This window comes from Bactrocera neohumeralis, chromosome 4, assembly GCF_024586455.1.
Source record: "Bactrocera neohumeralis isolate Rockhampton chromosome 4, APGP_CSIRO_Bneo_wtdbg2-racon-allhic-juicebox.fasta_v2, whole genome shotgun sequence".
Taxonomy (NCBI): domain Eukaryota; kingdom Metazoa; phylum Arthropoda; class Insecta; order Diptera; family Tephritidae; genus Bactrocera; species Bactrocera neohumeralis.
The window spans coordinates 44,091,630-44,105,580 of NC_065921.1; positions in this window are offsets into that span (position 1 = coordinate 44,091,630).

A 13,951-nucleotide genomic window follows, 5' to 3' on the forward strand; every position below is an offset into this window, starting at 1 on the left:
AAACGGTCCAAAAGTGTTTTCCCTTATTCCCTCAAAAAGCAATGCTTAATTAACACACGAAATGCTTTATGATCCATTTTTTGTAAACTAACACAAGTTGCTTTACAAAAATTCTATATTTTTTTAATACCTAATAGAAATCATATAGATGGTAGTAGTAGAGTAATAGTATTATCTATGTATGTGTCAGCCTCAGTAAAGCGTGGACGGGTCCTCAGCCGCACTTTTCTTGGAATTAAAAAAGAAAAGCAAAATTTCCCCCAAATGTCGAGAATTCGGCTCAAAAAGTGACATTTTCAGTTGAGAATAAGTTTGGGATGCAAACAGATGTCTACAAATATTTTGTTGGGTTAATGTTGACACAAATGTCCAAAATCGAGATAAAACGATTTAATCGATTTAATCAACCAGTTCTTGACCCTAGAAGCCCTAGGAAGGAAAGTTGTAAATAATATTTTGAAAAAATATGGACCAATGATTTCACCGGCCCACAAAACACACCAAACCGTTTTTTGTTTTTCTGGATGAAATGGCAGCTTTTGAATCTCTTTAGTTTGCTCTTCGTCCTAAATACGTGTACACTCTCGGCTATGGCTGCTATGTTTTCTTCACTGCCTGGTTTATTCGATCGAATATTATCCAATAATAAATGCTGGGTCTTAAAATGGACGATGTGTTGTGAATAGTGCGCTCAGTAGGCCGATTGTGTTGACCATAAGTTGAGCGAAGTGCGCGGAAGATATTCTTTACAGAACATGAATTTTCGTAATAAAGTTGAACGATTTGTAAGTGTTCTGCAGTCATAAGTTTTTGCATGATGAAATGCCAAACAATACTGAACAAAACGAACATGACAGGTTGACACGACTCACGTGTAATCTATCGAAAGGAGTATTGCTGGCAAAACTGATATTTGCCGTTATTAGAATTGCCTTGAGGAGGTTCTTCTCTTGTTTCGCATAAAATGACACTTGTAGATATATGCAGTACTTACATTCAATTAGACAGACACTTGAAATGTAGATATTTTGTAAAAACAGCTGTTTTCACAGAAAAGCACACACGTAATTAGCATTTGTCGTCATTAATCAAACTAATTGATACAAGTTGCAGGCAAATATTACATTTGAAATTTTCACATAACATTAATTAACTAAAATACACAAAACAACTGAAGAAAACAGAATCAAAAAGAATATAAATGCAAAGGCAACAATAGTAATAACAAGATTCAGCAATAAAAAGTAGAAATTAACATTTACATCATATTTGTGTGGTCGAGCCTAGGCAGACGTCACACAAACAGCAGCCTATTATATTCTCTAGCGAATGAGCGGATTTAATGAAGATAGAAAGAAACAACATGTAACAAACAGAGCTTAGCAATTATTTGACGAAATTATCATTTATCTAAATAAAGGAAAGTAAATGAAAGTAAAAAAAATTGATTGTTGCTTGTGACCCAGCGGGATATGGTAGACATTGGTAAGCGAGCAAGGTAAACGATGCAGCATGATTGTATCGCTTACTGCGACCGATGAAAATTAACACGGCGATGTCCTATGAAAAGTAACAGATCACCTCTTTCGCTTACCATAGGGACGAAGAATTCTTCGATGCCAAAGTTAACGAAGAATTCTTTGATGCCATAGTTAACGAATTCTTCGAGAATTCTTTGATGCCACAGTTAACGTACAAAAACTCACCTTATAGGCCACTCACACTTTTTGTTTAAAAGAAAGTGCTCTAGATTCAATACAATCGTTATAAAGGTTTTATTTTTTGCGAAATGCACTTAAAAATTCTTATAACAAAATGTGTTTAACTGAACTGAATTATTACAAATTGAAATAGTTTAAAAACGTTAAATACATATTATATATAGTGTATATAAAATGATCAAAGGTTGAAAACAGCAGGTTTTAAAAAACGTTAAATATATGTATGTACACGCGGGTAACTAGCGGAAAGAACCGGGATGCTGCGAAAGCGGAGATGTTGGTCGAACGACGTCGTAACGAAGAAAGGTGCGCGAGCTCCTTTCTCGTTCCTTTTTGTTCGAATTGGTATGCTGCTTTTAATTTTGTGGCTGAGTCTCTTTTCGTTTTTCATCAAGCAACGAGATTTGAAGAAAGGCCTTTGTCTTTTCGAGAACACTCTTTTATTTTTATTCTAAGTTTAAACACAAAAAAATAAACAAAATTTTTAATTAAAATAGTAGCTCACCTGATCACGACCAACTTTTTGCTTGATGATTTGACGAAATAATGAAAAAATTTACTTATAAATTTTATTCCATCAATTTGTATTTGTCGTTTTTCATGTACTTACTTGATTGTAAATATGAACACAGTAGAATCTAGCCGTATAGCTTACTTTTATGCATTACCTGGTATCGAAGAATTTTATATAGAATTTTCTTCGAAGCATTCTTCAAAGAAAAATGTAAGCGGTGAACCATTATCCCGCTGGGGAACTATGAATTCAGAGAGCCTATCACACTCCATAACGCTCTGATGACATAAATTATGTAATTATTTTTTAAGGTGTGCAGAAAATATGACCCAATCGAATTTGACCAGGATTGGTCCACTTTATTTGAACGCATAAACCTGATCGATTCATTTTTTTTTTCCTGGAGGAGTTAATCCTTGGCTTGTCCAGCAAGCACGCAAACGTTGCACGCATGGAATATGGGGCACACATGCCGACCTTTAGAATTTAAAATTATTGACATAAGTACTCTATTAGTACTGCCACTAATAAGCCACTGTTTCTTGACGACGTTTTGAAGGTTGCACAGATAAAACTGTTTATACTGGTGAATCTTATCAGAAGCACGACTAAACGCCATCAGGGTTGCTTGTGCCTTCCGAACTGCATCACATGAGGTGGCTGGAGTTATATAACGCCCATTGCCTCCAGACATATTGATCATAGTAATTAAGCGAGTATTCGATAAAACAAAAAGCACTGGCACTTGCTTAACGAAACAGCGAGGAAGTAGGAAAGACATACATAGGAGCCTAAACGAATGGCAGAAATGGCCGTCGCACAGACTTATTAGAAGAGTACAAGCATGTGTAGAACGGAAACATGGGGAAACTGATTTTACATTATCCAATTGAAGGTAGTCTGGGACAGAGTGAGAGCATGGTGCAGCTATAGCTATGCAAGAGTTAAGGAGCAAAGAGTGGTTACGTATCAAAAACAGAAGGATTAACCGGAATTGGGGCGAAAATGCGTGAATTGCCGAATGGCTAAGCTTAATCTCACGATGTAATGCCTAACGGCAGTCCCGTGGGCGGAATACAAGCAATGACGACGGAGTTCAGGGTTTAGTAGTACCGCAATTCTAGTTTGGTCGTGGTCTCAAAGGAGGTGTATCTTTATATAATTTTCATATATGGTATGTAATAAAAATCTATGAAAATTCCATACAGCCTTACTTAAAAAGCCGCATATCTCGAGAAGTATTAATGATCGCGATTTTGACCTTGGACCTTTTTTGTAGCAAAATAAATTTCCTACAAGTTTGAGATGTACATTTTTTCTATAGCTTTTTTCATTTACGAGATATATACAAAAAAAATGGGAGTTTCGTGGAAAAATCCGGTTTAGAGCCCCATACTACATCGCCGGTGTGAGTTTCGACTTTGTCGCAATGGGCACTTTTGTAGAGTGTTCAATTCTGAGGAATATGTGTCTAAAGTCAAAGCGATGCCATAAAATGACTCTGAGCTATAGAACTTTAAAGATAAAAAATAACGATTGTCGTGTATTTTCAATGGAAAACTTTTAGATGCCTTGGTCCAGTCCTTAATGTTAATATTAACGGCTCAAATTTTCAGGGAACTTTTTTTAGGGTATTTCCAAAGAAATTTCATGATGGGATTGAAAAAAATTAATAGTTAAAAAAACACACACTCTTATATATATATATTAGAAGTATATATGCTTATATACACTTCTTCTTTACATTTAACTTTCACTCGCTGTGCCAGTGCGGTTTTCTGTTTTTATGGCGAACTCATGCAGCGCCATTAAATCACTTCAGCCACTCTCTCACACACACACATAAATCAATGGAATTTCTAAACAGACCCACATACCTTCCAACGCTTATCCACCTGCTTTTCTGTTTCCGCGGCACTTTCATACTTTTCCTGTGCCAGCATTTGCTTCCTCTTCCTCCCCTCTGGTTCTGGCGGACGGCGCATTTTGGCTTTAGTGTTGATCACTGCTTGTTCTTCCTTCTACTTGCATTTTTACGAGTTTTTAAGTAGTCGTAAAACGTAGCACTTGATGCGATATTAAACGACGTTTACATTAATGTTGTATCACTAAATTTGTACATTTGTATGTGATTTATGGCGGTGTGGTGGATTTGGTGGTGCGAGTGCCAGACATTCAAGTCAAGTTGACGAATGATAAAAATGAAATGGCTTTCGCTGAAATTCGCTATTGATAAGGTACACCTTGCCAAGGCTAATAAATATCGCTGGAGCTATTAACGAGTTAGAGGTGTGGAAAGGTCGATAAACCCGATTTTTATATTGATGCAATCAAAGTGTAGTCAAGGCGGGGAAGGGTCCGAAAATCTTCGATTATGTTAATAATATGCGAGAGGGGATAATGATTAAGGCTGTAAATACTGGAATTACGATAATGGTCAGTAATAAAAATAATTTATGTACATGGGTACTTACACTAAGCTTAAAGATATATACTTGGGATGTAGGCGTATAGGAACATACTTTAAAGGTAAAATCGTTGCAAGTTTGCTGCAGAAAGGACTTGAATTCAGCATTTTACAGAGGAGATAACCTTCCAAAAGGTTTACATTTGAACTGTAAAGTTTCATAGACCAGGAAATATGAAGAATGAAAAATGATAATAAAATTGCATTAAAATCTACTTAAAACAGGAGTCAACTTACAAGCCAATTTTCAATCGCGTTGTTATTGTTACGCATTTCATCATGGAAAGACTTACTCTTGAACAACTTATGGTCAACATAAACGGCCTGAGCATACTTTTCGCAACAGCATCACCCATTTTGCGATCCAGCACGCAGAAAAGAAAATATAGATTCGGCATCATTCGCAGCAAATCGGACTGACGTATGGAGTGACTTACAGCATTTTACGTGTAGAATTTAAATTCAAAGCGTACAAGATACAGTTTGTGCAAGTACTGAAGCCGTTCGACCTTCCCAAGCGACATAAGTGGCTCCCCTCTATGGCCTTTTGAAAAGTTCCATGAAGATCCGACGTTTTGGACCTATATAGAGAAAAAATGCAATATTGATTCAAGTTCTGTCATTTCATCCAGAAAAAACAACGGTCCGGTTCGGTTTGTGAGCCGTTGGAATCATCGTTCCATATTTCTTCAAAAATGATACCGGTGAGAAGGAAACCGCCAAAGGTGACCGTTATCGCGCCATGATAACTGGCTATTTTATGCCTGAAATTGAAGCCCGTGATCTCGGCGACATTTGGTTTCAACACGACGGCCCCACTTCCATCACTCAATGAATTTATTGAGAAAACCTCTCGCACAATTCCGCTTCGATTCAGGTCCTGGAGCAAAACATCACGCGTGTCATTCGTCAGTTACAAGTCGAAATACTCGAACGAGTCATCGAAAATTAAACTTAACGGATGAACCATCTGAGACGTAGCCGCGGCCAACGTTTGAAGGATGTAATCTTCAAAAAATAAATGGGGAAAATGTTTTCTCGAGGAACATAAAAAATGGATAACCTTTTAAATCTCTCAGATTGACCGATATGTTAGATAAAAAGTCATCTTAGCACTGGCGTACACATATTCGATATCTCGGGGACTTAAATAGTTTTTGGTTTTAGGCTATAAGGGGGCCTACTTTAAACGCTGATACATCCTGATACATTCATTGGGGCTTGATTTGTTTGCTGAAAAGTGAAAGGATCAGATGCAATTTAAAATTGGGTTATATAGGAAGTAGGCGTGGTTGTAATCCGATTTCGTTTGTTTTTGCTCTAGAACATATGCACAAGGTAACAGTTTACACCAAATTTGGTCTATATCGGTCGAGTAGATTCTCAGATAAAGCCTGCCCCCAAAGTGTGAGTCATTCCAAGCCCAGCGTCCATTTTTGACTCCGGTCGCAATACAGTCCTCTTGTACTATTTCTGTTGTAAAGTTGAATGCTTCTGGAGTATTTATTTTATTGATTTATCGCGCTTTTAGCAGTTTTTAACGGAACCGTTATATGGTGAGTGGCGGGGTTACTACCCGATTTTATCCTTTGGGGTGCTAAGGTGATTTGATTCCTACTACTGAGATCCCCTGTACCATATTAAATTTCCATATCTTAGTTTAGTGCTTAGTTATGACACTTGATAAATTTTCGTTTAATGCCGTTTTTTGGAAGTTGCTTGTCTACGCACATAAGCCCAAATGGTTGGCGCCTTTAAAGAGAATATTTGACGTACGACTCCGATTGCTGCAGAAAGTGGTAGAAAATTTAACCTGTTGGTTTGTATTTATTCGATCCAGTCGCGGCGGCCACTTGCCCGATATTACTCTTAAAACAAAATTTCCAATCCTTATCTTTAAAATAAAGCTTAACTATATGCGCTTTATTTCATCTTGAAAACCGCATCCCTAAGAATATCTATGAAGTTTGGAAGATATTTTTATTGAAGTCCCCTCTTTGGGCCTGAAAAGTGGAAGATATAATTTATAATATTATAAGCTTTTTTAAAAAGTTACGAATGCCTACTAAAAACCAAGTATACCCACGCCAAGATTAATGCTTAATTCTGCGAATAGTTCAGATTCTCCTAAATAAAGTACTATAATATTTTCAGTAAGAAATTCAAAGCACGCTATGATTAGCAATTGCCATAGATTACATACATACACCTTGACGCAAGTTAGCTCCTCGCATGCCACACGTGCCACTGTATACCTGTAGGTCCTAACGCCCTTCCAACCAGCCCAACATTAAACAAGTATAAATATGTATTCGTCTATGTAAGTTTGTAGTACGCAAACACACACTCAGCACTCGTGTAGTTACATGTCAGCTCTTGTTAGGAGCAAAAGCGAGCATGTTTCGTGAATTTATTGAAAGAAATTGTCCACATGTCCATAAATTCACTCAACACCACAAGATGTACAAGCTAATGTGCTAATAAACTAACACAAGTGCACACGAACATACACATGCATGCGTGTATGTTATGTAAGCTGCTATAAAGATGCGCATAAACGCTCGCCTAAAAGCACACTAAATTCTCGATAAATTCACACAATTGAGGCCAACAGCACCGGCCGGACATGTCAATGAGCCACGCTAAATATTTTATTAGCCAACATGCAGCAGAAACAACAACAACAGCACGAATGAAATGAAAAAAGACGAAAAAATGTGAAAATATGGCACGAAAGTTCTGCACTGCGGTTGAGATTGTGCTAAACTTTACCCGGAAGAGGCCAAAAGTGAAAAAATAGGGAGGCCAAAGCAACAGCGCAAGCAAGACAAGACAAGGCAGGTTAAAGTGTGCATGTGTGTATGTGTGTTAGTGGCTGCCACAGACGTGGGTTTAATATATGTGGCCAATGATGTCGGTCATAACAATAAGAATGATGAGACCCTCAGGGATTTAGCTGTGCGGCAAAGATTGATGCGGTCTTCTAGGTGGGTGCAAGAAACAAGCTAAGAGGGAAGTGGCAACTATGTTGGGAGAGTATGGAAGTGTGTTGTATTTAAGAGTAAATTCTGTGACTGAAGGCAGTGTGTTAGTAATTTAAGGAGGAAGACGTTGTCCCGTAGACAGCCTCCGATTGATGAAGTAGGCCAGCGCACTTCCGCATCGTCTTCAATATTTGCTTAGTAGCGCTGCTGCTAAGGAGTTTTCCGTGCGATTTTTCTTCGCTTGCCCTTCGCTGCGGCAATTGATGTGCGCGAGCAGGCTAGCTCCTGCTTTGCTTCATTCGCCACTTGTACGTGACTGTCTGTCGATTTGATAGCGAAGTCATTCACCAGAAATTGGCTGACTTATTTGCACTCCCCTGTTGCTTTCATACCCTGCTGTCCCCACATTTGATTTGATTATATTCTAGTAAAACATATGTTTTCAATTTAGTTTGTGGGGCCAATAATTGAAGAAGCGCTTGATTGAATTACCGGCGGCGAAAACGATATTTAATGGGAAAGTGTGTAAGATTAAACACTGAGTTGACTTTATCCTTTAAAGGTAGCCGTTAATATTTATGAATTATTGTTTCCTGTTTTTTTGTTGCTATTTTTTTAATACCTATTGACTTCTACACTTTGCGGCGTATCTTGAGGTTTGCAGAGAGCATTGATAGCGAATTTCATCAGTAAAAAAAAGTAACATTTAAGTAAGCTCTAATAATAAGCTTTAGTATAATAATCTATGGTTACTAATTTTATAACAGGAAAAAGAGTGTTTAAGACAAAGCTGTTTTTTAATAAATCAGCTGATTTACAAATCTTTTCTGTGCACTTGAAAATTAACAAAATATTGACAATTTATGAAGGGTTTAATCATTAAAAAAAATTGTATTTTTCACTGTCAACCTTGATGAAATATAAAGCTTCAAAACGCACCGCTTTTTACCACCTGTGCGGTGAAAAAATAATGTAAATAGAAAACTGACTTCTACTTGAGATTAATACAGGTACCTTCTGTGTTCAAAATGAGCAGTGCCTAAAGAAGCTGAAACCTTATATAGGTAAAGACATTGAAAGTTTTTGGTCAATCAAAAACAACAGAAGTGAAGTATGTTCTAATTTTAGCGCTGTCAAGAAGCTTAAAGATCTTAATATTTTATCAAGAAAATTTCTTTTTTTGTACGACGATAAAAAATCTTGATAAATTGTCAATATTGATGAATTAACAAGATGTTGAATTTGTCAAGTGCACATAGGGGTGTTAGTTATCCTTTAGTAGCAGCTCTAATCAGAAATTTATAAAATAGTCAAAATCTCGATGAAATTATCAATTGGATCGTAACTCTTACGCAAAAGTATATATTTAATCATGGTAAAAAAGAATTTCATATGTTAATCAAACAAATACCAGAAATTTGAACTAGTACAGGCTGTTTCATATTGCTTAAAATGTTATTTTGAAAGCTAGAAAATTTGAGAGATATTCATAGCGACATACTAATATTTAACTTGTGTCCAAGCCAATGTATCAAATAAGAGGCAGAGTATGTCGTAAATCTAAAAACCGTGATTGTGTATCAGAAAGATAACAAGTGATTGTCGAGAAGTTAATACAGCCTTAGAATATTATATTATAGAATGGAACTATATTATTATTCGGTCAACAGTAACCCCTACAGAATTTTCAAAAATAATAGAGGCCTATAATTGAAAACTCGAACAACGGCTACCGGTCAATAGAACGGATCGGCATATAAGAAATTACTTTATGCTAACCCAATTCGACGCTTGTCAGGTACCTTTGAAACATTACTACTCGCCAAAGTTCTGCAATTTGATGGCTTCGACTTTTTGTGAGCTAGCGTGGTGGCTGGACTGACGACTTATTTTCTTCACTGGCCTTTTTAGACAGATCGCGCTCTTTGCTCAAATTCAATTGCGGTCGCTAAGGTGAATGTCGATTTCGATGGTTATAAGATAAGAAAGATAGATTTTTTCGAAAGTATCTAAGAACTGCTTCAACTTTAGGATTCTATGGGAGACTTGTGTAGAGCTGTGAAAATGCCTAATTTTTACAATTTCTTTTGTAAGTAAAGAAAACGAAAGGGAAGTTATAAAAAATATATAGTACGTATTTCGCTAAGTTTATATAAAATGAGAGCTATTGAGTCAATCTTCGGTATCAACTTTTTCAAGAGGGCCTCTACGAGCAACGGAGATTCTAGGAACTCGTACTATCTAAAACAAATAGTTAAACAAGATTTTATTCTAAATAAAGATAGCTGGTAAAATAATAAAAAAATATTTTGTTTTGGAAAAAAAGAATAATATGAATAAATTGAGCCATCGTCGTCCAATTAAAAAATGAAACTTAAAGAAAACGAGTTTAAAGTTTCACAACCTGGAACTGACGCTCGCAAAAGCTTCGACAATACTTCGGATTGTTTGCTATTCTACCAATCGAATAATGTTTTTATGCCCTAAGGTTTGATAGCGAAAAAATAAACTGTATTATTTATACATATTAACTACTAATTGGTCTTTTGAAAAAACTTTTTTTTGAAAATAAGTAAGGCATCAAGATATTTACATAGTACTTTTTACATAATAAATTATTTTGTATAATATTCTGTTTCATATGGTATTTTATATGATTATATAAATAAGGTTAAGAGGACATACGATTTTTTTTTCGAACCAAACTGAAATTTTTTCAAAGTTTTGAGATTTCAAGCCGTTTGCTAGTTATCTTACAATTATAAACAACAATATCCCATAGTGTTAATGGATAAATTAAAAGTGAAGCAAGTCTACACAAGCAATTCGTTGCCTACATGCAGGCGCATCAATCATTTTACGTTTTTATATCACAGGTGAAGGTAAATTTAACAACATTAGAGCGTTCTATTTTCAAACACAAACTCAGAAAGCTAATAAATATCACTCAATCAAAATAAATCTGATGTAAGTGGCAAAGAATTATTTTTAGAAACAGCGCAACATGTTATACATATAAGAATATAAATTTATTTATTATAAAACTTCGCAATTTGTGTGCATTTCTTTACATATTTTTTTCTGAAAATAAATATGAACAGACGATATACAGTATACATGTGTATGTACATCTACACTATATTGCAGAAGGCTCTGTGTTAGAAAAGTTCATTTAGGTACTACAAACCAAGCATGCGTGTATGTATGTATATTTGCGTGCCCAATGACAGCACCTAATTATATGCTATATTTTTAACTGTCTGCGCGTGACGTTGGAACTTTCACTTGATTGAAAGCCACTTTTGTTAGCGACAGCGAAGACAATGGCACAGCTGCTTGTTGTGTACGAAAAGCTCGTAAATATTTTCAATGACAGACTGTTGACATATTCGCACACAACTTAACCGCAACACAGACGAGAATGTCTCTGGTAAACAAGTATATAGGTATGTACACAAAAAAATTTACTTCGTGAGGGTCTCTGAAGCAGCTTACCGTAGGGTTTACATATGTATGTATGAACATATATTTAAATGAAGAATCACATGCATACATACTTACATATATAGTATATGTATATATTTATGAGCATATCACTCTAAATTTCCCTGCTGTTTGTTATGCAAATGTGGTCGCACCTACTCTCACTTTCTCCTACAATTGTAATCCTGGCACGTACTACGCGAACACATACAAAATCACATCGTTGGCTGCCGCCTTTGCAATAGTGTCTTCTTGAAAATAATTTTTGGTCCCTCTTTCATCAGTATTCTTCACGCTCTTTGATCTACAGTATTCATTTGCACAATTCCCTCGGCATTATTTGACGGATTTCCGTTGTAATATAAAATTTGCATTGCTCTTGTTAGCCGCTGCGAATATTTTGCAGAGTTTTTTCTTCTTGAGTTATGCAAAGTTCTGCAGGAGCGCGTACGTGCTCTTCTCTTCATTATATTCTTAAAGCAGATGCCCACATGTATAAATATTAGGTTGTCAAAAAAGTCCTGCGGTATTTTCGCTAGTTGGCGCTGAAAGCGCGTAGTTCTAGTTTTATTCGTCGCATCGGGTCATGCTATACCTTTTTGGAAAGCTCATTTCACGCGCTAGCACGTGTTTGATTGATTGTCGTTTCTTTTGGAGCAAAATAAAGAGAAAATACGGCATATTTTACAGTACTACTACGATAAAGGCAAAAATGCATCTCAAGCCGCCAATAAAATTTGTGCAGTTTATGGACCCGATACAGTTTCCATTTCCACCGCACAACGATGGTTTCAACGTTTTCGTTCTGGTGTAGAGGTGGTCGAAGATGCGCCACGCTCCGAAGGCCTGTCGTCGAAAATTGCGATAAAATCGCTGAATTGGTCGAAAGAGACCGGCATAGTAGCAGCCGTAACATCGGTCAAGAGCTGGGCATGAGTCATCAAAAATTCATTTCAATTTCAATAAAAAAACGAGTAAGGAAGGGCTAAGTTCGGGTGTCACCGAACATTTTATACTCTCGCATGATAAAGTGATAATAATTTACATATTTTTTTTTATTTTGCTGTAAAATTAATTAGATTATATCAATTTGTGTACTTTGAGTATTGAATTGTATTTTCATTTCCTAATGTATATATTCTACAGAGAAGGCATCAGATGGAATTCAAAATAGCGTTATATTGGAAGAAGGCGTGGTTATGAACCGATTTCACCCATATTTCGTGCATGTCATCAGGGTGTTAAGAAAATGTTATGTACCGAATTTCATTGAAATCGGATGAGTAGTTCCTGAAATTTTCAATGGGCGACGCCATGCCCATTTTCAATTTTTAAAAAAGCCTGGGTGCAGCTTCCTTCTGCCATTTCTTCCGTAATATTTAATGTTTCTGACGTTTTTTGTTAGTCAGTTAACGCACTTTTAGTGGTTTTCAACATAACCTTTGTATGGGATGTGGGCGTGCTTATTATCCGATTTCTTCCATTTTTGAACTGTATATGGAAATGCCTGAAGGAAACGACTCTATAGAGTTTGGTTGACATAGCTATAGTAGTTTCCGAGATATGTACAAAAAACATAGTAGGGGGCGGGGCCACGCCTACTTTTCCAAAAAAATGACGTCCGAATATGCCCTTCCCTAATGCGATCCTTTGTGCCAAACTTCACTTTAATATCTTTATTTATGACTTAGTTATGACACTTTATAGGTTTTCGGTTTTCGCCATTTTGTGGGCGTGGCAGTAGGCCGTTTTTGCCCATCTTCGAACTTAACCCTCTTATGGAGCCGAGAAATACGTGTACCCAGTTTCATCATGATATCTCAATTTTTACTCAAGTTACAGCTTGCACGGACGGACGGACGGACAGACGGACGGATTTCAACTCTACTCGTCACTCTGATCACTTTGGTATATATAACCCTATATCTGACTCTTTTAGTTTTAGGACTTACAAACAACCGTTATGTGAACAAAACTATAATACTCTCCTTAGCAACTTTGTTGCGAGAGTATAAAAATTCAATAAAAATGCCGCAAGACTTTTTTGACAACCCATTACATAATATATGGTAACATGCGTAATAACCAAGAAGTTAAATTTTTATACCAAAAATTTACTTAGTCCTGCCATAAGTTCTGATACAAGTTGAGATCGTTTATAAAAGTAAAACTATAATACATTTTTAAATAAAATTAATTTTATTTTAATAATGCTTATATTAAATGAAGAATCTACAAAGTTTTATTCGAAATGGTCGCCTTTTGCCCTCACACAACCCCTGAAATGATTCGACCATTGATCCATAACAGCATGGTACTTGACGACGCTGCTCGACACAAAGTTTTCCAAATCCCTATGGAATATCCGGCAAACCACGTTTTTCAACTCTGATTATAAAGTTTAGTCCAATGTATTCAAAGCTGGACTTCCAATTGGCCAATTATCTGCAATTATCAATCAGAAAGCTGCCACTGGGTGTTTCTCGTCTTGTGTGGAGCAGAATCTTGCTGGAAAATATCTGCTCTTCGGTGCAGAGGTTATTGATTAACTGCTTTACCACGCCTTCTAAAATAATCTTCTGGTACACTTTTGCCCCAATTTTAGCTACCTTTTCACAAAAGTCAAGAGACTTTTCACCAAACCAAAAAACATTATTGCTTGTTATTAAAGTTCGAAAAATTAAGTTGAGGCTACAAGATTGATCGTGACAATAAGGGTAAGGAATAAAGCCACTTTGACAGCTGAGAGCGCTGATCTTTTGTGATGTTTAAAATTCCTAAG